The sequence below is a fragment of the Pseudophryne corroboree genome, chromosome 3 (assembly GCF_028390025.1).
Source record: "Pseudophryne corroboree isolate aPseCor3 chromosome 3, aPseCor3.hap2, whole genome shotgun sequence".
Lineage (NCBI taxonomy): Eukaryota > Metazoa > Chordata > Amphibia > Anura > Myobatrachidae > Pseudophryne > Pseudophryne corroboree.
Genome location: NC_086446.1, coordinates 667,936,706 through 667,959,720, shown reverse-complemented (window position 1 = coordinate 667,959,720; position 23,015 = coordinate 667,936,706). Strand labels below are relative to the sequence as shown.

The 23,015-nt window shown below is 42.6% G+C and overlaps 1 pseudogene; it reads left to right on the top strand.

Annotated features, from left to right (window-relative positions):
- The window catches only part of LOC135058154 (olfactory receptor 5AR1-like), a 377,933-nt pseudogene that overhangs the window by 306,989 nt on the left and 47,929 nt on the right, over nt 1-23,015 (top strand).

Genomic DNA, 23,015 nt, shown 5'->3' with positions numbered 1-23,015 from the left:
AAATGTATATGCTAAAAAGGACTAAAAGCAAGTTAAATGTAAATGAAGTATACTAAATTATTATTATCATTCATTTTTATTGGGAGCCAAAAGTGGCCCACAGTGTCGTACAAAGTGCTAAGACTAGTTAAAAACAAGTAATGCAAGACATAAACTGCATGCAGTTCATAAAATGCATAAAAAAGTACAACAGAGACATAAAAGAAAAATGCGTACTGTAGTAGTTAGAAACTCAGTGCTGTCTAAATCTGTTGAAATGTGTATAATAGATGGTATTAGTAGACATCAGCCGATAATAGTTGGTAGATGACCCAGGCATATAGACTTAACCAGGTACTAGTCTCCTGTGGCCTCTGAAATGCCAAATCTGTCTGTAAGAAACTGATCCCCACCAACTACTTCTTCATCTTCAACTCCCAGAATCTCCTAGCAATCAGTGAAACCTGGATTTCCCCCCTCTGACACCACTTCTCCCACTTCTCTTTTGGGGGCTTCACATTCTTTCACACCCTTGCCTGGAGGTTGCCATGGTGGTGGTGTTGGGGTCGTTCTATCCTCCAGTTACTCTTACTAACTCATACCTTCAGTACCAACCCTTTCATTCTCTACATTCATGCTATTCACTTCCAACCTGTTCACCTTTAAGAAGTTGTTATTTATCACCTCCTGGCTCTCCTTCAAAATCCCTAGACAACTTTGCTTCCTCCCCCACCTACTCTCTTCAGACCTTCCCTACCTAATCTTAAGTGACATTAATATCCCACTTGAAGTCACCACACAAACCTCTGCCCCTAAAATCCTTACATTCACATCATTGTTTGGTCTCTCCCATTTTATCTCCTCACCCATTTGAATGGGCACTCACTTGATTTAATCTTTACTCACCTTTGTGAGATCTCTGATTACACCAATTCACCACTCCCTCTCTTTGACCATCACTTTCTTACATTTAACTTACCCCTCACACATTCTGCACCTCTGCCTCCAAAAGCTACCATCGCAAAGCAAAACCTTGAAGCTATTAACACCAATGGCCAGATGTAATAGGGTGCAATTTTTGAAAATGTGTGATTCATTACACAAAAATTGCAAATGTAATGGAGTGCGAAAACATGCAAAATTGCATGTTTCCTGCAGTCTAAAAAACCACAATGGCAAAAATTGCATCCAAATGTTTTGCCATTGCAAAGACACAACTTGGGCAATTAAATAGGATGTTTTCATCTCACACCTAAAACATTACCAAAAAATTGCACATAAATAGACCAGCTTCTGGCTGGTGGGATTGCCAGAAACATGCACAGATCAGTGAGATCCATGCTTCTGTATGAAAAAGTAAAGATATAGTTACAATTTTTTGTAGAAAAAAAAAAAAGGCAGGCAGGTCCCCACCAAAAGCATAGCCATCCTCGGGCTCTTTGAGCCGGTCCTGGTTGCAAAAATACGGGATTTTTTTTTACTGGGGTTCCCCATATTTAAACAACCAGCACCGGGCTCTTGACCGGTTTTGGCTCCAAAAATATGGAGGACAAAAGAAGGACCGGGTTTTTTCATTTTACTTATTTTTTAAGCCTGTGGATGCCTACATGGACTGAAGAGGATCGATCTACACAGGATTAGGTGAGTATAAAATATTGTTAACAGGTACCCGTAGATTCTACTAGACAAGGGGACCATGCGGATCCGTGGGACACTAGGTAAGTATGTGTGAGTGTGTAAATGTGCATGTACTGTATGTGCAAATAAAATTTTACTATGACAAGGTGTGTGCCTTGTGTTTTTATGGGTATTTCTTTAGTTGTGGAACTACAGGTATCAGTGGGCTCTTTAAATCCCTGCATTCTGGTACTTGTGGTTCTCCGAGTACCAGTATGAAAGGGAGGCTTGCTGGGACTTGTAGTTTCACAGCAAACAGCAATATTATTTTTTTACACACTACGGCTTTCAGCACGCCATCCATAGACCACGGTTGCCGGGGACAGCCTCGGGCTTCACCCCTGGCCCTTGTGTGCCTGGAGGGGGGACCCCTTTATTTTAAAGGTCCCCATTCCCCCAGGGAACCCCGGCCAGGGGTGACTAGTTGGGGGGTTGTGATGCTGTGGCCACAGGGACCTATATAAAACTGTCCAAGGCTGCAGCATCACCTCCCTGGCTAGTGGAGCCCAGTCCTGGTTTTACAAATATGGTGGACCCCTACTTTTTTTTCTCCAATATTTTTGGAACCAGGACCGGTCCAAGAGCTAGATGCTGTTTTTTTAAATACAAGGAACCCCAGTCTATTTTTTCCCATATTTTTGCATCCAGGACCGGCTCAAAGAGCCCAGGGCTGGTTATGCTTTTGGGGGGGACCTGCATGTCGTTATTTAAAAAAAAATGATATCTTTATTGTTCCATACAGAAGCATGCACAGGGCATGCATCATACTGATCTGTGCATGCTTTTGGCTAATTGAACAAAGTAATGAAAGCATGTCTTAAAAAACAAATGTTTTCATTACTTAAAACCGCATGTTTCCTTTACTAAAAATTGCTAAACATGTCTCTCTTTGGCCCTGTACAAACCATGTCCCTCTATAATGTCTCCCTTACTTTTCCTATTGTCTCGGTTGCTCCAGCAATCACTACTTACCCTTGTAGATCGACACCTCAACTCTGGCAATCCAAATGCACAAGATACCTGCTAAATGATCACAAACTGCTGAGCAACAGTGGAGGCAATTGTGCTCTTATGCAGATTTCCAGGCCATCACATGCAACCTCACCTTTACAAATAAAACTGACTCCAGGCCATCACATGGCATTGGTTCCTCAGCACCCCATTCCCTCCTGTTCATGACCAGCCCTCCCCATCCATCTTATCAACACTGACATCTTTCTCTCATGTATTTGCAGATGAAATCTCCTCATACAGTCATTGTCCCTTTCCACCTCCCCTTTTGACCTTATCCCTCCTGCCTCCTTCACTACCTCTCTCCTGTTGCCTATTCCCGTATTGACCACCTCTTTAATCTCTTCCTCACTTCAGGCATTGTCCACTCTCTATTTAAATGAGCCCTTATTTCCCCAGTCTTAAAAAGACGCCCTTGATCTTAACACTATCTCCAACTACCATCCCATCTCTCTCCTCCCATTTTCTTTCAAACTCCTTGAGCGTATTGTCTACAACCACCTTACTGCATTTCTGTCCTCCCACTCACTGCTTGACCCATTTAAATCTGGCTTTTGTCTTCTTCACTCCACTGAAACTGTCTTCACAAAAGTCAGTAATAGCATCCTTGCTGCCATATCCAAGAGCCACTACTCCCTGCTTATTCTTCTTGACCTCTCTGCTGATTTTGACACTGTGGATCACTCTCTCCTCCTGCAGATCGTTCACTCTCTGTCTGCTTGATACTGTCCTCCTACCACTCTGACCGCTCAATCTCTGTTGAGTATTACTGCCTCAGTACTGTGAGGCAGTAATACTAACCATTACACCATCTGTATTGCCTCTTTTGGCTTACACCTGCCATATGAGGATATCATTGCAAAGTAAACAGTGAGATCCTAGGACATTTTACTACTCATGAATTTCTGTAGGGTTTATGCAAAAGTTCCAAGTCTCACTTGTGGGGAAGTAGCGGCAGCATTTGAATAATGTATAGTAGTCATGGAAATCTATCCATTTTAAATAAGTGACAATAGCTTATTTTATATAATGGGAGGTGGGCCCATCTTTAGAACGTCTACAAGAATTTGGGAGACTTTTTTATTAAAATTGACTGCACAGAAGTGGGAAAGGTATTGAGGGATTAAAATACTCAAACATTTTAATGTAATGGGCAATCATTGATAATGAAAATAGATCTACTAACCTAGCCTAGCTGAGTAATAATATGCTGGAGATTCCATTTTAATTGTTCTTAAAGACAACTATTTTCTAAAAATCTTTGACATTTTATCTAAAAGAAGAGCTGTTTTGGAGTTACTAAAGTATAACAATGAGTCATCAGCAAAAGCCAAGACTTTCAATTCATGACAGGCTATAGAATTACTCAGCCAGTAAGTTATCAACTTGAAAGTATGTAGTAAGGGTTCCAGTGCTAAATTAAACAAAACAATGGATAGACAGCAACCTTGCCTAGTGTCTCTGTGAAGCTGGAAAGGTTGGGTGTCTAAAGAATTATATATGGGCCAATGCATTCCTGGTGGCAAATATGAAAAAGATGCAACAAAGTAACTCTATCAAATGCTTTGTCTGCATTACAACTAACAATCATATCATCTTCTTCCTTGTGCAGATGTGTCTGAATCTACAATGCAAGTAACAGGAATATATTGTGTACTGCATGCTGACCCTTGACAAATCCCACCTGGGAAGGGTACAGTAATTTTGTTAGTAATGTTTGGAGATGCATTGTTATTATCATAGAGAAAATTTTCAGGTCTTGGTTTAACAAGGATATGGGATGATAAGAAGAGATCAATTTAGGGTCCCTATAAAGTTTGGGGAGGACAATGTTTTGTGCTGCATTAAAGCCCGGGACAGCAGAATGGCCAGTCAAGATGGAGCTATAATGGTTAAATAAATGAAGATATGTGGGGATAAAGCTGAACACTTTCAGCACTAAAACCCTCTAGACCCAGAGTCTTCCCACTGGGAATAGAATTGATGAAATTGATTAATCTCTTAATCTGAAATCAGGTATGGGGGAGAGTAACAGCTCTATCAGAGGCAGAAAATATCCACTGGATCACAAAAATCAATTCCTAAAGTGGGTCTATCAGTAAGTTCTTGATAGAAATATTCATAATTAGCAAGGAAAGTTTCTATTACAGATGGAGCCACGCTAATCGTGGCTCCATCTGTGCCTAGTCGTGCCCAGCAAGGCGGACCGCCCGGAGCGAACAAGGTGCACGTGCATCTTTGATTTGCATGCGCCCCATTCAAAGTGAATGGGAGCGTCTGTGTAGATGAATTATTATTATTTTAGAGAATATTTTCAGGTCTTAGTATGGCTTGTGGTGATGGATTTTCAGGTCTGGTGAGACCTGACAATGTTTGACAGTAGCTGTTTCTGATGGAACCAGGTTCTTTGGGTGCATGCAGTTAAAGTAACCTTTTCAGCAGTTTTAAAACACAGATGCAATGGAACAAATACCTCACAATATGTTGATGTGTCCATTACTTTCCAGTGACCTGCCAGACCAAGCTGCGATTAGCGAGAGCTGGCTTCCTGTAGGAAACCACTACCTGCCTCAATCCATCTTCTCTGGATTGAAGCTGATGTGGTCCATAGAAGCTGGAGGTTTGCACATGCGCACTCAAGCCACCACTTGTGTGCATGCATTGTCAGCTCCATTTCCCAGGCGCCGGGAGCCAGGACTTGGTACTCTCCTCTCCTCACCAGCATGGGTAGTGGCAGCTCCCCTACCTTAAAAAAGGAGGAGCTGCCGCTGGCTTAAAGGTCTTTTGCCAAACCCTTTATTTTCTTTTAGATACATAAGCTAAGATGTGTCTCTGATGGCTTAGAAGCAGTTGAAAACAGAATATGTCCTGACAATGTGTTATATTATCATCAAAATAATTCTGAAAGTGATATTCTAAGTGTTATTTGAAATCATCACAAGTTAAGTATGTAGGAATTCTTCAAATAAAAGAAGAGGGGAGAGAAGAGGTCAGACTAAGAGTAAACCAAACCCAGAACATGGTCTAAAATAAAACATTGTCAGTGCCTGAATCATAGCCTCTATGGAGCAGACTATCAGAACTACTGTATACTACCAACAATCCAATCTTGAAAAGATTTGGTGGGCATGTAAGTAGAATGTGTTTTCCATAAGGAGTCAATGAGATGTTGCATGCATGGTGGAGCTCCACCCAACCCCCCATCTGACCTCCCAGACCTGTCAAGTGTGATAGAGTCAGTAGTGTTAAGTTTACTTTCTAGAATATTACCCTTACCAACTGTTTAAAAATAAATAAAAAAGCATATGTCTCTTGTAATAAAACCACCAAAGAAAATCGTATTCATTTTATGTTTAATATATTGATATACAGTACAGGCAATTAGATGTGTTCTGTATAGAGATGATTGGGTTCAGATCTCATAGATCTGAAACCCTCAAACTTCACTATCCAAGCTGAGAACCAAGTCCGGCTCGGGACTTCCTGCCAGACTCGGATCCCAGAACGAGGCAAAATGTCATCATCCCGCTGTTAGATTCTTGCAGGTTTTGGATTCAATATAAGTTACCGTGCATTGCCGCCATTTTCACTCCAGACTTGAAGAGTGAGGTATACAGACCTCTGTCTCTCTGTGGGTGGTGGTGTCGGGTGAGGTCAGTGTGTGCTCTTAAGAGGTTCTGTCCTGTGTACTGTTGGGGGTGCTGTATATGGGTGTTGATGTCCTGTCACTGTGCTGTACATGGGCACTGTCCTGTATGCTGTAAAACATACAGGGGTGTTGTATAAATAAAGGTACACTGGCCCTGTCTTGTATGCTGTAAAATTACAGGGGTGCTGTGAAAATACAGCGGTGCTGGTTCTGTCCTTTGTGCTGTAAAAATACAGGGTGTTGTATAAATAAAGGTACACAGGCCCTGTCCTGTATGCTGTAAAAATACAGGGGTTCTGGTTCTGTCTTGTATGCTGTAAAAAATACAGGGGTGCTGTATAAATAAAGGTACACTGGCCCTGTCTTGTATGCTGTAAAAATACAAGGGTGTTGTTAAAATAAAGGTGCACTGCCCCATCCTGTATGCTGTTAAAATACAGAGGTGCTGTGAAAATAAAGGTATACTAGCCCTGTCTAGTAGATATATCTTCTAGTGTGCACTTTGTACCCAGCATTAGAGAGAGGTTCTTCTCAATTATTTCATGTTAGGGACTCAAATGAATGGCTCCAATCAGTCAACCTTAATTTTAATTTATTATTAATGTGCCACATTTTGGGATTATTTAGAAGATGAGCATTTGTTGTACAGGGTTCTTTTCCTTTATTTTGTAAATGTTTTCTCCTTAATAATTGTACAATGTAAGGGCTGCATCGGGTTATCACAAGAGCTTGCGGTATTAAAAGAACAGAGTTTCAGTGATCTTGCATTGCATCAGCTTTCCGTTGCACTCCAGCACTAGATGGGCCAGGAGCTCCTGTGAGGCACAGTTACAGAATAAGGCCCAGTATGGAGTCTCATGATGGCTTACAGCCAGGAAGCTGGCTGGCTTGCCAGGCTGAGGCATGCTGGTGGCACAGAGATTATCATTGCTTCTTCCCACAGTCCTACTTGTAATATAAAATGAGTTTCGACTAGAGTGGTAAGCTCCACTAGAGCAGGGGCTGAATAACCAAAAATTCACTGCACAGTCCTGCTTAGTACTGTACCGAACCCCCCAAACTCAACTTGCCCGATCCAGTGCTACCATGGGAGCTCACGAGGGGCTGCTAAAACATCTAAGGTGCTACTTTATTTAAAAATAAAATTTGAATAAAATAAACAAGACACACATGCTCACATGTGTGTAACTGGTAGCTGTGAAAAATGCAGATAAAGCATCTGCCACAAAATATGTAAATAAAAATGCAAAAAAAAAGGGGAAAATATCCAATCTTGATCCTGTGGTATAAAACTGTTTATTTGCATCCCAGTATTAAATCAGAGATTATCATAATCCCTGAAAATGATGAAGGGGGAGGCTTTGGCCCCTAGTTTTTTAGTTTGTCCAGCAATGTGGTAATTATATATATTTTTTTGTAAAAGTCCTTTCTGTTCCACAACAAGACAGGAGTGGAGGTGAAAGCTTGTGTGCTGTTCCTGATTGTATGTTCCTCTATATTTTTTTGTTGTAACAATTTTTATTGACAGAAGAATTACAAACACTGAAAAAGTTCACACATCAACGGAAAAAAAGATCATATAAAATACATTACATACATGAGAATATGCACAGGGAGCAATTAAAAGAAAGGGTATAGGGGCAAACCATGAGTTTGTGGGCATACAAAGAAGCCGGAAGGGCCTAGAGTTGGCTTTAAAAAGGGTGGCCAGTATCCAATATGGTCATATTGTACCATGTGGTGAGGCTAAAGCTCTGACGCAAAAGTGATTTGGTTTCTAGAGGCAATGGCCCTCATTCCGAGTTGATCACTAGCTGCCGTTGGTCGCTACGTAGCGATTAGTGAAAAAAATGGGTAATCTGCGCATGCGTATGCACTGCAATGCACACGCTCGTCATACGGGTACGAAGGCCTTTGTGGTTTTGCACTGGATCTAGCGGCGATTCCAATCGCACAACCGAACGCAAGGAGATTGATAGGAAGTGGGAGTTTCTGGGTGGCAACTGACCGTTTTCTGGGAGTGTTTGGAAAAACACAGGCGTGGCCGGGCGTTTGCTGGGTGGGTATCTGACGTCATTACCGTGTCACTCATCGCAGAGATCATCGCACAGAATAAGCAACTACAGGGCTGGTCTTGTTATGCAGAAAAAGTGTTTTCTGCCGTGCGGCTGCACAGGCATTAGCACTTCTGAAAAGTGAAAATACACTCCCCCGTGGGCGGCGACTATGCGTTCGCACGGCTGATAAAAGTAGCCAGTGAGCGATCAACTCGGAATGAGGGCCAATGTTGTGATATAGGGCAACCAGATGCCAAAGAAAGTTGCAGTCCGTTTTTCTTTTTGCAGGGAAACCTCAGACAAATCCATTGTGAAAAAGTAGGATAACCTGGGATATAAAAGAGTAATAGGTACAGGGTTGGGAGATATCCATTGGGATAATATCGTCTTTTTAGCTGTGGCAGCTAGTTTGTTAAGTAGTTTTAGGTTACCACCAGACAAACTAGATCTTGATTTGACAGGGACTATGCCCCAGAAGGCCCATATATCACAAATAGTGAAGGATAGGTGTAGGTTGTGGGTAATGTAGTTTTGAGGGGTAGACCAGAAGGAACGAACCAGGGGACATAACCAAAGACAGTGTGTAATGTCGGCCTCCTGGTCATGGGCTTTGCCCATCAAAAATTTGAGCTTGGGTATGAAGTATGCCCTATGTAGAATTTTGTGGTTCATCTCCACATATGATATAGAGACCATATGCTTGTTTAAAGTTTGGTAAGCAGAAAGTAGTGATTTCATGGTAACACTAGGGAAATCACTTTCCCATTTCAGCAGTCCCCCCGAACCTCTCTCAAGGTTCAATACTAAGCGGGCTTGGTCATAGATGTGCGAGGTAGTGAGTGGAGATCTTGGATTGTGTCGTATAGCACTGTCAAGGTCAGTGGACATACCCTTATCTCCCAATACAGATAGTATTGAGGTGAGGTAACTACAGGCCTGTAGGAAGGGGAACAAAGGTATTGTTAATGTCGGGAAGTTCTCTTGGAGTTGAGTACGTGTTAAGAGAGTAAACGATTCCGGTTGTAAAAATCGGAATATGTAACAGAGGCCATGCCTGTGCCATACCCTAAAAATTGGGGACGTGAAATGGGGATGGAAGTTGGGATTTCCCCATAACGGTAGACATATAGATTGGTAACTTAACCATATAGCCTAGGGAGCAAAGTGCACCAGGCAACACAGGCAGAGTAGATTAAGCAGTTGTTTTTAAATGATGGTAGGAGAGCCTGAGGTGGAGTGTGTAGTAAAGAAACTAGATTCCAACCGAGTGCAAAAGCTTGATCTAGGTGGCTGTTTGAATAAGTTTGGGTGCCACTGATCCAATCAAAGGCTATCCTATAATTAGCTGCCAGGGCATAGGATCGTAAACATGGCAAATTAAGACCTCCCAGATCACGTTTTTGCTAAAGTTTAAATAGAGAATTTCGGGGGTGTTTGTTTGCCCAAATGAATTAAAAAGGTCTTTGTTCAAATTCGACAGTAGGTGTTTAGAGGGATAAATGGGCAGAGTTTGGAGGACATAAAGCAGTGATCTCCAACCCGTAGCCCACGAGCTACCGGTAGCTTGCCGTAGTATTTTTGGGAGCTCACAGAGCGCACGAGCTTGGGTAGTCAGTGGCACTCCTCCTCTCTTCATTTTTAATATGGAGCCGGCTGTCAGCCAATCAGAGTTTGTGGGCCATGCACCTGATTGGCTGCTGGACCGCGAGTTTTGATTGGCTTGCTTACCGGCTCCATATTTTAAATGCCTGCCACCATCGGAGACTCTGTCACCCTCACCGCAGCCACTCTCCGGACTTCACTGGAGAGGAGCGCGCTGCACTCTCCTCACCTTCTGTCCCTCATACAGGAGGAGCAGCACCGGTGGCAGTAGAAGAAGCCAGCAAGGTTTAGCACTGTGTGGGGCACTGTATTAGACACTGCAGGGGCGGGGGGCATTTTATCTGGCACTGCAGGGGGTATTTTAAATGGCACTGCGGGGGGAATGGTATCTGGCACTGGTGGGGGCATTATTTGTGTATCTGGCACTGCTGGGAGGCATTATTTGTATACCTGGCACTGCTGAGGGGCATTATTTGTGTATCTGGCACTGCTGAGGGGCACCTCCAGCAGTTTCCTCTCCTAGCTCAGGCACCCGTACCATCACTACTCTCTCATCATCCCTGCCCTCAAAGTTAATCTCACCTCATCGCTACAGCAACCCTGAAAATCTCATTCACATCTCTCCCACAAACTCATACCCCCTATCCTGTGCCCTCTGGAATGCCAGATCTGTTTGTAACAAACTGGTCCCCACTCATGACCTTTTCATTTCCAACTCCCTACACCTACTAGCCATTACTGAAACTTGGATTACGCCCTCTGACACTACTTCTCCTGCTGCTCTCTCTGTTGGGGGCCTCACATTCACACACACACACCTCGACCCGGGGGTCGCCATGGGGGTGGTGTTGGGGTCCTTTTACCTTCTAGTTACTCCTACCAACTCATACCACCTGAACCATCCCATACATTCTCTACATTTGAGGTCCATGCCATATGCCTCTTCCAACCAGTCCATCTTAGAGTAGCTGTCATTTACCGCCCCCCTGGCACTGCTTCCAAATTCATCAACAACTTTGCTTCCTGGCTTCCTCACTTCCTCTCTTCTGACATTCCCTTCATTATCCTAGGCGATTTCAACATCCCTATTGACATCCCCACACAATCCCCTACCTCTAAACTCCTTAACCTCACCTCTTCACTTGGTCTCTCCCAGTGGACCTCCTCACCCTCCCATGTTAATGGGAGCTCACTGGATCTGGTCTTCACTCCATGAATCTGGAGAGGAAGTCATGGCCCTCATTCGTTCCTGTCCCCTCACCACCTCCCCACTTGACCCTATCCCCTCCCGCCTCCTCTGCTACCTCTCTCCTTCTGCTTGTTCCCATCTTTCCCACCTTCTCAATCTATCACTGTCATCAGGCACTGTCCCCTCTGCCTTCAAGCATGCACTCATCTCTCCTATTCTTAAAAAACCTACCCTACTCTCTCCAACTACCGACCCATTTCTTTCCTCCCTTTTGCCTCCAAACTCCTTGAGAGTATTGTTTACAACCGCCTTACTTCCTTTCTTTCCTCACACTCACTGCTTGACCCATTCCAGTCTGGCTTCCGTCCTCTCCACTCCACTGAAACTGCCCTTACAAAAGTATGCAATGACCTCCATGCTGCTAAATCTAAGGGACACTACTCTATACTTATTCTACTTGATCTCTCTGATGCTTTTGACACTGTGGACCATCCTCTCCTACTACAAATTCTTCACTCCATTGGTCTGCGTGACACTGACCTCTCTTGGCTGTCCTCCTACCTTTCTGACCATTCTTTCTCTGTATCCTCTCATGACTCCACCTCCCCCTCACTTCCACTAACTGTAGGGGTACCCCAAGGTTCTGTCCTTGGTCCTCTTCTCTTCTCTCTCTAAACGTCCTCACTAGGTAAGCTCATTAGTTCTTTTGGTTTCTAATATCATCTCTATGCTGATGACACCCAAATCTATCTTTCCTCTCCAGACCTCTCCCCTGCTCTCCTCACTCGTATCTCCAACTGTCTCTCTGCTACTTCTTCCTGGATGTCCCAGCGCTTTCTTAAACTTAACATGTCTAAGACCGAGCTGATCATCTTCCCTCCCTCCCGCATAACCTCACCTCCTACAATCTCATTATCTATTGATGGCACTACTATCTCCTCTAGCCCCCAAGTGCGCTGTCTCGGAGTAATCCTTGACTCCTCCCTCTCCTTCAAACCACACATTCAGCACCTCTCACAAACCTGCCATTTTCATCTAAAAAATATTTCCAGGATCAGACCCTTTCTGACCCAGGATGCTACTAAGACTCTTATCCACTCACTGGTCATCTCCAGACTGGACTACTGTAATCTGCTCCTGACTGGCATTCCTGACATATACCTCTCTCCACTCCAATCTATCCTCAATGCTGCTGCCCGGCTCATCTTCCTCACCAAAAGCACTACGTCCACCTCTCCTCTCTTACTAGACCTTCACTGGCTCCCCTTCCCTTGCAGAATCCATTTCAAGCTTCTCACACTCGCTTACAAAGCTCTCACCCACTCCTCTCCCATCTACATATCTGACCTTATCTCCCTTTACACTCCCACCCGTCCTTTTCGCTCTGCTAATGCACGCCGACTCTCCTGCCTACGGATTACTTCCTCCCACTCCTACCTCCAAGATTTTTCACGTGCTGCACCACTTCTCTGGAATTCCCCACCTCTCCCCCTCAGACTCTCCACCTCTCTACAAAACTTCAAACAGGCTCTCAAGACCCACATCTTCACCAAACCCAGCCAAATCTCATCCTAACCCTCTGTTCTATGCTCTCTATGTACCCCATCTGTGTCACCCCTGTCTGTCTACCCCTCCCCTTTAGAATGTAAGCTCTCACGAGCAGTGCCCTCTTCCCTCATGTGCTTATCCTTTCTTACTTTAATAATCTTCAACTGCACCAAATCCATCAGTCTTCTGCCACCTGATACTTATTCCAGTGTCATCTGCTGATGTAACTATGTTTATTTACCCTGTACTTGTCCTATACTGTCATCAACTGTAAGTTGCTGTTTTCCTGTTTGATTATTTGTTTATGTACTCTGTAATTGGGTGCAGCGGAACCCTTGTGGCACCATATAAATAAAGGATAATAATAATAATTATTATTATTTGTGTATTTGGCACTATGCGGGGGGGCATTACTAGTAGTTGTGAGGCAACACCTACTTTTGTGAGGCCACACCCACTTTCACAAGAACACACACACATTGGGGGGGAGGGGATAGCTCCTTCTTAGGTTTTATTTTCCAAAAGTAGCTCACACCCCAATTAAGGAAGGGCAGATATAACATGTGCAGAGAGAGTTAGATTTGGGTGTGGTGTGTTCAATCTGCAATCTAAATTGCAGTGTAAAAATAAAGCATCCAGTATTTACCCTGCACAGAAACAAAATAACCCACCCAAAGCTAACTCTCTCTGCAAATGTTATATCTGCCCCCCCTGCAGTGCACATGGTTTTGCCCAACTGCTAAAAAATTTCCTGCTGCGATCAACTTGGAATTACCCCCTTTGTTTGGTTTCAAAAAAATAATAATCCTAGCAACAGAGGGGGTAATTCTGAGTTGATCGCAGCAGCAAGTTTGTTAGCAATTGGGCAAAACCATGGGGGTAATTCCAAGTTGATCGCAGCAGGAATTTTGTTAGCAGTTGGGCAAAACCATGTGCTCTGCAGGGGAGGCAGATATAACATGTGCAGAAAGAGTTAGATTTGGGTGGGTTATTTTATTTCTGTGCAGGGTAAATACTGGCTGCTTTATTTTTACACTGCAAATTAGATTGCAGATTGAACACACCACACCCAAATCTAACTCTCTCTGCACATGTTAAATCTGCCCCACCTGCAGTGCACATGGTTTTGCCCAACTGCTAACAAAATTCCTGCTGCAATCAACTTGGAATTACCCCAAATGTGCACTGCAGGGGGGCAGATGTAACATTTGCAGGGGGAGTTAGATTTGGGTGGGTTATTTTGTTTCTGTTCAGGGTAAATACTGGCTGCTTTATTTTTACACTGCAATTTAGATTTCAGTTTGAATACATCCCACCCAAATCTAATCTCTCTGCACATGTTATATCTGCCCCTCCTGCAGTGCACATGGTTTTGCCCAACTGCTAACAAAATTGCTGCTGCGATCAACTCAGAATTAGGCCCATTGAACTATATGGGAGCTTGGCCACCTGAAAGAATGGAATTAAATAGTTGGGCAAGAAGTGAGGAGACTTGTGATGATATGGATTTATAATACGCAGCGGATAGACCATCTGGTGCAGGAGACTTGTCTATAGGGAGTGATTTAATCGTCTGTTCGATCTCTTGTGTCGTTACAGGAGACATGAGGAATTCTCTGTCATCAACAGTAAGGAATGGGAGTTCTAAACGGGTAAGAAAGTCCATTCCTGCTGTCGGGTTATCTACTGGAGCGCTATAGAAGGATTCAAAATAGGTTAAAAAGGTTGAATTTATATCAGTTTGGGAGGTGGAGAGGGTGCCATCAGGAAGTTGAATTGAGAGAATAGGGGCAGTTGCCGTGGATTCTCATACCATGCTGGCCAGAAGTTTTCCCGACCTATTTCCACAACGAAAATAATGTTTTTTCTGGTAGTTAAGATTCATCTGGGCCTTTCAGAACATAGTGTGTCATAGGGATCCTTAGCCTGTTTATATAGGAGGCGGGAGGATTCTGAGGGGCTGTCCAGTAAAGTGGAGTAAGCCACAGAAACTGTCGTGGAAGCCTGGGAGAATCTCTGAGCAAGTTTTTTTCTTTTTGGCTGCTAAATAAGCTATAATGTGGCCTCCTAAAACCGGTTTAGACACTGGCCAGAAGAGATTAATGCCTGAACGATGGACATTATTATCTACAAGATAATTAGAGAAAGACTGCGCTAAGTGAGTATTAAAATCATCAGTAGATGCCAAATAGTCAGGGAATTTCCAATTATAGGAAAAAGTTTTAGGTTTATGTAAGGTAATGGTCATCCAAATGGGGGCGTGGTCGGATAATAGAATTTTCTTTATGGCCACCTGTTCTACTTTAAGCAAAAGAGAACTTGACACCAGCCAGTAGTCTATACGGGAAAAGGAGTTGTGAGGATGGGTGTAAAAGGTAAATTCATGGGTGATGGGGTGGAAAAATTTCCAGGAGTCTATGAGGGCCAGGGAGTCAATAGGAAGGGAAACGGTGTGTGTGTGTGTGTGTGTGTGTGTGTGTGTGTGTGTGTGTGGGGGGGGGGGGGGGGGGGGCAATCTGTTGTTAGGGCGGAGTGTCAAGAAAGGTGGTGGCACCATTGTAGTGTACTCGAAGTTTGGCGGGATACAGAAGTGCAAAATGAATCCCCCTGGAAAACAGCTCGGTGCAGACCAGGGAGAATGCACGGCATTTAGTGGAGACTTGGAAGTAAAAGTCCTGGAATAATAAGATGTGGGTGTCTTTGTATTTGAGATCTTTCAGCTTCCGGTATGCATCCATAAGTGACACCTTGTCGAGATAATTCAACAGGCGGAATATGACAGGGCAGGGATGCTGTTGTTTATCACGCCGGTCTGGGCCAATACAGTGTGCCCTCTCCACTTGGAGTGGTCTGGTTGAGGATGGTAGACCCAGAGCTTCGGGTAACCAGGAGGACACAATAAAGAGCAATTCTTTAGGTCTCACTGATTCCGGTAAACCGATGAGATGCAAATTATTCTGACGATTCCGATTTGCAAATTCCTCTAGTTTGTCTTGAAACACCAGCATATTAGTGTCCTGCGTATGTAACAAAGTTTTCGCCTCCGTTAACTCATCCTCCAGAGCAGAGATCCTATCTTCAGCTTCCGTTAAACGAGAGGTGTGTTGTTTCAGAAGCGCAGTTGCTGAGGTCAGGGGCCAGTTTGGCGTCAAGTAGTGGGGACAATACATCCGATATTTCCTTTGCTCTCCTCGCCATGTCAGAACAAGCGGAGGCCGGATCAGGCGAGCCTAAGGAGTCATCCTTGGAGGGAAAGGTTCGGAGAGGAGATGAAGTGACCACAGGAAACTTCTCTTTCTGTTTATGGGTCTGAGAATTTTTAGTGTTCCTGGGTGTTATAGCCACATATTTCTCCATGATTAGGACAATATAGTAAGATAATATGATATGCTGCAAGGAGGCGTCCACTATAAGCTTTCAGATAGATATCATGCAGGATAGGTGATGCCAGGGGAGGAGAGCTGTCATGGATCACGTATCACCCTGAGGCAGAGCTATGAAGCTGCAGAGTGGTGGGGAGGGGGGTCGCCAGATGAAAGCAGCCCAGCAGTGTAGCCCCTCCAGAATAGCACTTATGTAGAGCAGGGAAGAGGGGGATGGCAGCCCACGTCCCCTAGCATAGTGTCCCCGGAAAGCAGGCAGCGACCAGCACGGTACCTGAAGTGGTGGGGACAATTGTCAGCACTTGCTGTGTTAGAATAGTGATGTCCAGGATGTTAGTGGGGCTCTGTGCAGAAGGCTGCAGCTGCAGTAGTGTAGACAATAGGTCAGCTGCAGTGAGCGCAGCTGGAATTCTCAGTGAGCCGGAGGTAGGAAGCCCGTGACAGGGGCAAGAGGTTGAAGCAGAAGACAAGGTGCTGCACACAGACAGCTGAGGGTCCCGCCGGTGACGTCACCAGCCGCCGCTACAGGGAGACAGGTTCCCGCTGGTTGTAGCACTCTACCGGGGAGTCCAGCAGCTGTCTGTCCCGCTGGTGAGATCACCACCAGCAGCAGTGAGTAGGCGGGTGTCTGCAGGATGTAGATCCCAGCCAGGATGCTCTAGTGCTGGGGGTGAGTGGGCTTAAGATGGCAGCCGAGGGTGCCGGTGTCTAATAAACGCCTCTGTTCCGGCGGTAGTGTGAACAGTGGGGAGCCGGGATCAGGGTCCACTTGCCCACCAGTATCTCCCAGGGGTATCCTGAAGTTGACGGGGGTTGTTCCCAGCTTTGAGGGGATTTTAAGTTGTTTTCCTCAGCAGGGAATGTAGCGCTCTCATAAAACGTGGCCAATTGTCAGGCCCGCCCACCGGAAACCGCCTCTATAATTTTTAATCACCTCCTTGACACTGTCCTCTTCCTCTGGCCTCTTCTCATAATGTGAAAACTCATCAAAGAAGGAGGTGGTATGTTTGTAGCTAGCTATGATTCAGAGAACTTGGCAAGCTTTTTCGAGGGGGGATCATCTGTCACTAAAATTATGGGTTTATTAAACTGTGCATGTCCTGTTTATACAACATAAGGGTGAGTGGGAGGGCCCGAGGACAATTCCATCTTGCACCTCTTTTTTTTTCTTCTTTGCATTATGTGCTCTCTGGGGGCTAGTTTTTAAAACTGCCATCCAGTGTGCCACTGCAGTGCCACTCCTAGATGTCGCCCAATTGTGTCGCTTATCTTAGTCATCGAGCTACCTTGTTGCAACCTTTTGGCCTAAACACAATGTTGTGAGGTGTTCAGAATAGACTGGAAATGAGTGGAAATGAATGTTATTGAGGTCAATACTACTGTAAGAACAAAAAAAAAGAAAAAGAAATTCTGTGATTTTAGCTGTTTTTATGTTTAAAAAAAAATCCAGATCCAAAACCAAAACCCGAAAGGGTGGTTTTGGCAAAACCAATCCAGATCAAAAACACGAACGGAGATCAAGAATCCAAAATTAAAACACAAAACCCGAAAAGTGTCCGTTGCACATCTCTAGTTCTGTATTTCTGGCAGCAGAGCACGTACAGTTGAATCTCACTTGTGAAGTTATGAAAGTTATTAATTGACATAACTAGTTCTCTTTTTCATTAACTCGGAATACTCCCAAGGGTTATAACTCTCACAAATAGTATAACAGAGCTAACTGTGGCAGCTCTGCAGATAGTTTCTTATGACGATCACCATCATTTTCTCTTACAGGTGCTGGTGATAACTTTTCCAACTGTTGTAAATGGGTATGTACAGTATGGATGGAACTTAATTGATGCTAAGAATTTAAACAGATATACTGTACTGTATGTTTTCATATTACATATTATTTGACTCTTGTCTATAATACATTATGTTTTACTGCTTTGTTCAAGAAATGTTAGTATTAGATCTATCTTACAGCTACACACTGCTACTGATTATTGCTTGTAACTGCACACAATCTCTCACGTAGATATGAGTTCTATGTGATAATACTAAAAACCCTGATAAAGGAGCTCAGCTAGATTTCCCAGATATGCTTTCATTTACTAATTGTTTGGTACTTGTCCATCTGGTAGTGAGCCTAAGTAAAGGAGCATTCAGCAAGTATTCTTTTGAATTTTCAGATATTACAGTGTCTGGAAAAACAGCAGGTTTCTGGGAAGGCGGCCACCTCTGTGATAAAGGGAGTGAGTGCATGTCATACCTAAGCTGAAAAACTACTCTAGGAACTTGTAATGTTTTTCGTTGTTTCACAAAGAGGTACATTTGTTATGTGATATGATTCCCATAAGCAATTTAGAGCCCATTTCCTTAATGCATTAAGATTATATAATTTAATGTGTCAATTATAAATATGAACACAATATTCTCACCACTCCCACATGATCCGTGCTACTCAATACTAAATGCTGAACTCACCTTCACGCTACTAATTTAACAAAAAAGACAGAGGGCCAATGTAATAGAGTGAGAGTTTCAAAAAGTGAAAGATTTGTAAGGTTTTGCAGTTTTTTTTAAGTGGCAATCATTTACACAGCAAGATCAACCTGGTTTTGCAGTATAAATGATTGCCACTTTAAAAAAAAACCTGAAAAACCTTACCAAATCTCTCATTTTCTGAAATTCTCACTCTATTACACTTGGCCCAGATTGTTAAAATCAAGATGGCCTTGGGAGAGGTCCTTTCAAAGATTCAGTAATCACATAATGTCAAACACATATCATGGAATACTTTCTATCTAAGGATCCGTTAGTTTCTAATCAATATAGCAATACAAGCATATAATAATTAATGCAACGTTTGGGTGTTTTTATGTTCATTAAATACGAAAATCATATTTAAGATATCGCCTCACATATAAGCAGTACTTAAAGTCCTAAACACTCTCCCTAATATATTTCAGATGATCCTTAATCAAATACTAGTTGCTTAATTTAGGCGAGGGATTCCGTAATCTATTATTTTAAGAACATATATTGATACAGTTAAAAATATTATGGATATTAATATTAAATGGTGGACTTCACTCAACATTTCATATTTACCTATGCTCCTCTATCTTCTAATAAAAAATATTACATTTATATAAAAATTATTTATTTATTATTTATTACCAGTTACTTATATAGAGCACACATATTCTGCAGCGCTGTACAGAGAATATTTGGCCATTCACATCAGTCCCTACCCCAGTGGAGCTTACAATCTATATTCCCTACCACATGTACACACAGACACATTCACATTAGGGTTAATTTTGTTGGGAGTCAATTAACCTACCTGTATATTTTTGGATTGTGGGAGGAAACCAGAGTACCCGGAAGAAACCCACGCAAGTACGGGGAGATTATTCGTATTGGCGTGATATACAGGCCACCAGGTCAGGAAGAGGAACTTGACAAGAACCTATTGCAGGACATAACTAAAATGGCATTAAAAGGAGAGGTAATAATCATGGGAGACTTTAATCTTCCTGATGTAAACTGGGAGGTGTCTGTTGCTAGTTCCACTAGAAGTAGGAACATTTTAAATTCCCTTCAGGGAGCATCCCTCCACCAATTGGTGAGGGAGCCCACTCGGAAAGACGCAATATTAGACTTAATACTTACAAATGGAGACAGATTATCAGACGTAAAAGTGGGTGAAAACCTCGGATCCAGTGATCATCAAGCAGTATGGTTCAGCATTAAGACAGAGACTGACTCGTCCCATACAAAAACAAAGGTGTTGGATTTTAGGAAGGCTGATTTTGTAGGGATGGGAAAATGTGTAAGCGATTCTTTGGCAGAGTGGAGGAACTTGGAAACAGTGCAGGAGAGGTGGAAAACATTCAAATGTGCAATATTGAAGGCAACAGACCTTTGTATCAAAACTGTTAGGAAAAACACAAGGAAAAGGAAGCCAGTGTGGCTTGCAAAAGAAGTAGCAAATATTGTGAGAGCAAAAAAGATGGCTTTTAGGAAATATAAGCAGACACAAAATAATGAAGACAAAAAGATATATCTTGTTAGACAGAAGGAGACAAAGAAGGTAATCAGATGTGCAAAGGCACAAGCTGAGGAGAAAATGGCCCAGTCAGTGGGTAAAGGAGGCAAAACTTTTTTTAGGTATATAAGCGAAAAAAGAAAAACAAAAGGCGGAATTATAAAACTAAAGACGGACACTGGGAATCTTGTTGAGGGAGACAATTTAATAGCAGATCATCTTAATGATTATTTTTGCTCAGTATTTACTACTGAAAGAGAGGGGAAGGGGCCACCGTTAAGTTGCAGGGATATTCAGGAAAATGAAACAAGTACATTTACAGAGGAGAAGGTCCTAACAGAACTCTCAAAGCTGAAAGTGGACAAATCTATGGGGCCAGATGGGATACATCCAAGGATACTAAAAGAACTTAAAGAGGTGCTGGTAGCACCATTGACAGAATTATTCAACCAGTCATTAGCTACAGGAGAAATTCCAGGGGACTGGAAAAGAGCAAACGTAGTCCCACTGCACAAAAGTGGAAGCAAGGAAGAGGCAAACAACTACAGACCAGTGAGTCTTACATCAGTAGTAGGGAAATTGATGGAAACACTCTTAAAAGAAAGAGTTGTAGATCATCTCAAATCCGGCAATTTACTGGATCCCAAACAGCATGGATTCACTGGGGGAAGATCATGTCAAACAAATCTTATTGACTTTTTTGATTGTGTGACTAAAGTGATGGATAAAGGTGGAGCCATGGATATAGCTTATCTTGACTTTAGTAAGGCTTTTGACACAGTTCCACATCGCAGACTGCTAAATAAACTTGAAAGTTTGGGATTGGATATTAGGATTATTGAATGGATAAGATCTTGGTTGAAGGATAGAAAACAGAGAGTTGTGGTAAATGGAGTGCATTCACAGGAGGGAAATGTTACCAGTGGAGTACCCCAGGGATCTGTACTTGGACCAGTGCTTTTCAATATCTTTATTGGTGACATTGCAAATGGGATTAAAGGGAAAGTATGCCTTTTTGCAGATGACACAAAGGTATGCAACAGGGTAGACACACCAGGTGGGGTAAAACAAATGATTGAGGATCTAGGTAGACTAGAGGAATGGTCAAGAGTCTGGCAATTACAGTTTAATGCCAAAAAATGCAAAATCATGCACTTGGGTCTCAAAAATCCTAAAGCTAAATACAGTATTAATGGCACTATACTGGAAACTACTGAGGAGGAAAGGGATCTAGGAGTCACTATTTCAGATGACTTAAAGGCAGGTAAGCAATGTAACAAGGCAATGAGGAAGGCTAGTCAGATGCTTGGCTGCATTGGGAGAGGAATCAGCAGCAGAAAGAAAGAAGTAATAATGCCACTGTATAGGTCATTGGTACGGCCTCATCTAGAATACTGTATTCAGTTCTGGAGGCCATATCTTCAAAAGGATATTAATACATTAGAAACTGTACAAAGGAGGGCAACTAAAATGGTGCATGGCCTACATCACAAAACATACCCAGAAAGACTAAGAAATCTCAATATGTATAGTTTGGAGCAGAGAAGAGAAAGGGGGGACATGATAGAAACTTTCAAATATATGAAGGGTTTTAACAAAGTCCAGGAGGGAAACATTCTCCAAATGAAGAGAAGCAATAGGACACGAGGACATGCACTGAGACTGGAGGGGGGGAGGTTCAGGGGAAATTTGCGGAAAAATTATTTCACAGAAAGGGTAGTGGACAAGTGGAATAGCCTCCCATCAGAGGTGGTAGAGGCTAAGACAGTAGAGCAATTTAAACATGCATGGGATAGACATAAGGATATCCTTACAAAGAAATAAGGAACAAATAAGGTTAGTGATAAAAAAAAAAATAATATATAAAAAAAAAAAAGGGGCAGACTAGATGGGCCAAGTGGTTCTTATCTGCCGACAAATTCTATGTTTCTATGTTTCTATGAGAATATACAAACTCCACACAGTTAGTGCCATGGTGGGAATTGAACCCATGACCTCAGTGCTGTGAGGCAGTAATGCTAACCATTAATATAATGTGGAAATACACAGAATAATAGACAATATTTCATAGCGTTTCTGTCTGTTAACGTTATTATTGATTTATCTGACATCAAATGTACATACTTGTATTTTATTTACTACTGTGAATTGTATTGCAAATAGCAGGAACTGTTAGTTGTTTCATTCTTGTCTGAAAATACAGTTTGATGCTTCTATTTTACATGCTGTGATTGTATCTATCCATTTATAATGTTTACATATTATTTCAAATAAAAATGTTGATGCATACAGATGTAGCCACCCTCATATATATTAATATAAAGCTATTATTCAACGACTGCAGTTTGTTACTGAATGGTTTCCTCTCCTTGATGATCAGGCCAACTAAAACATAATTTGTGATTTATTTGCTCAACGAGGATTATATTTCGTTGTTTTTTTCCATATAAATATTTTTGTACTGCGTTTGTACTGCGTTTTCACAACTTCCACGTACAGTAGTTCAGCTTTTATTTGCAATTATGCAAGCAACAAAAAATTTAAAAACCCCATGCAGTGTATGCATTACACAGAGTGTATGCTCAAAGATGCTATTGTCATCAATTCAAATGGTATCAGAAAGATGTTGGAAAAGTAATGGGCATTCCTGGGTGGTGACTGGGAGTTGGTTACTTGTGCACACAAAAATAGGCCAAATCAATGGGAATATTATGAGAGTGTTGCTGGTGTGTCAATGTGAGCAGCTGCAGTCACATATTTATTTATTAACAGTTTCTTATATAGCGCAGCATATTCCTTTGCGCTTTACAATTAGAACAACAGAAATAGAACAATACTGGGTAAAAACAGCCAGACATAGATATAGGAAGGCCCTTCTTGCAAT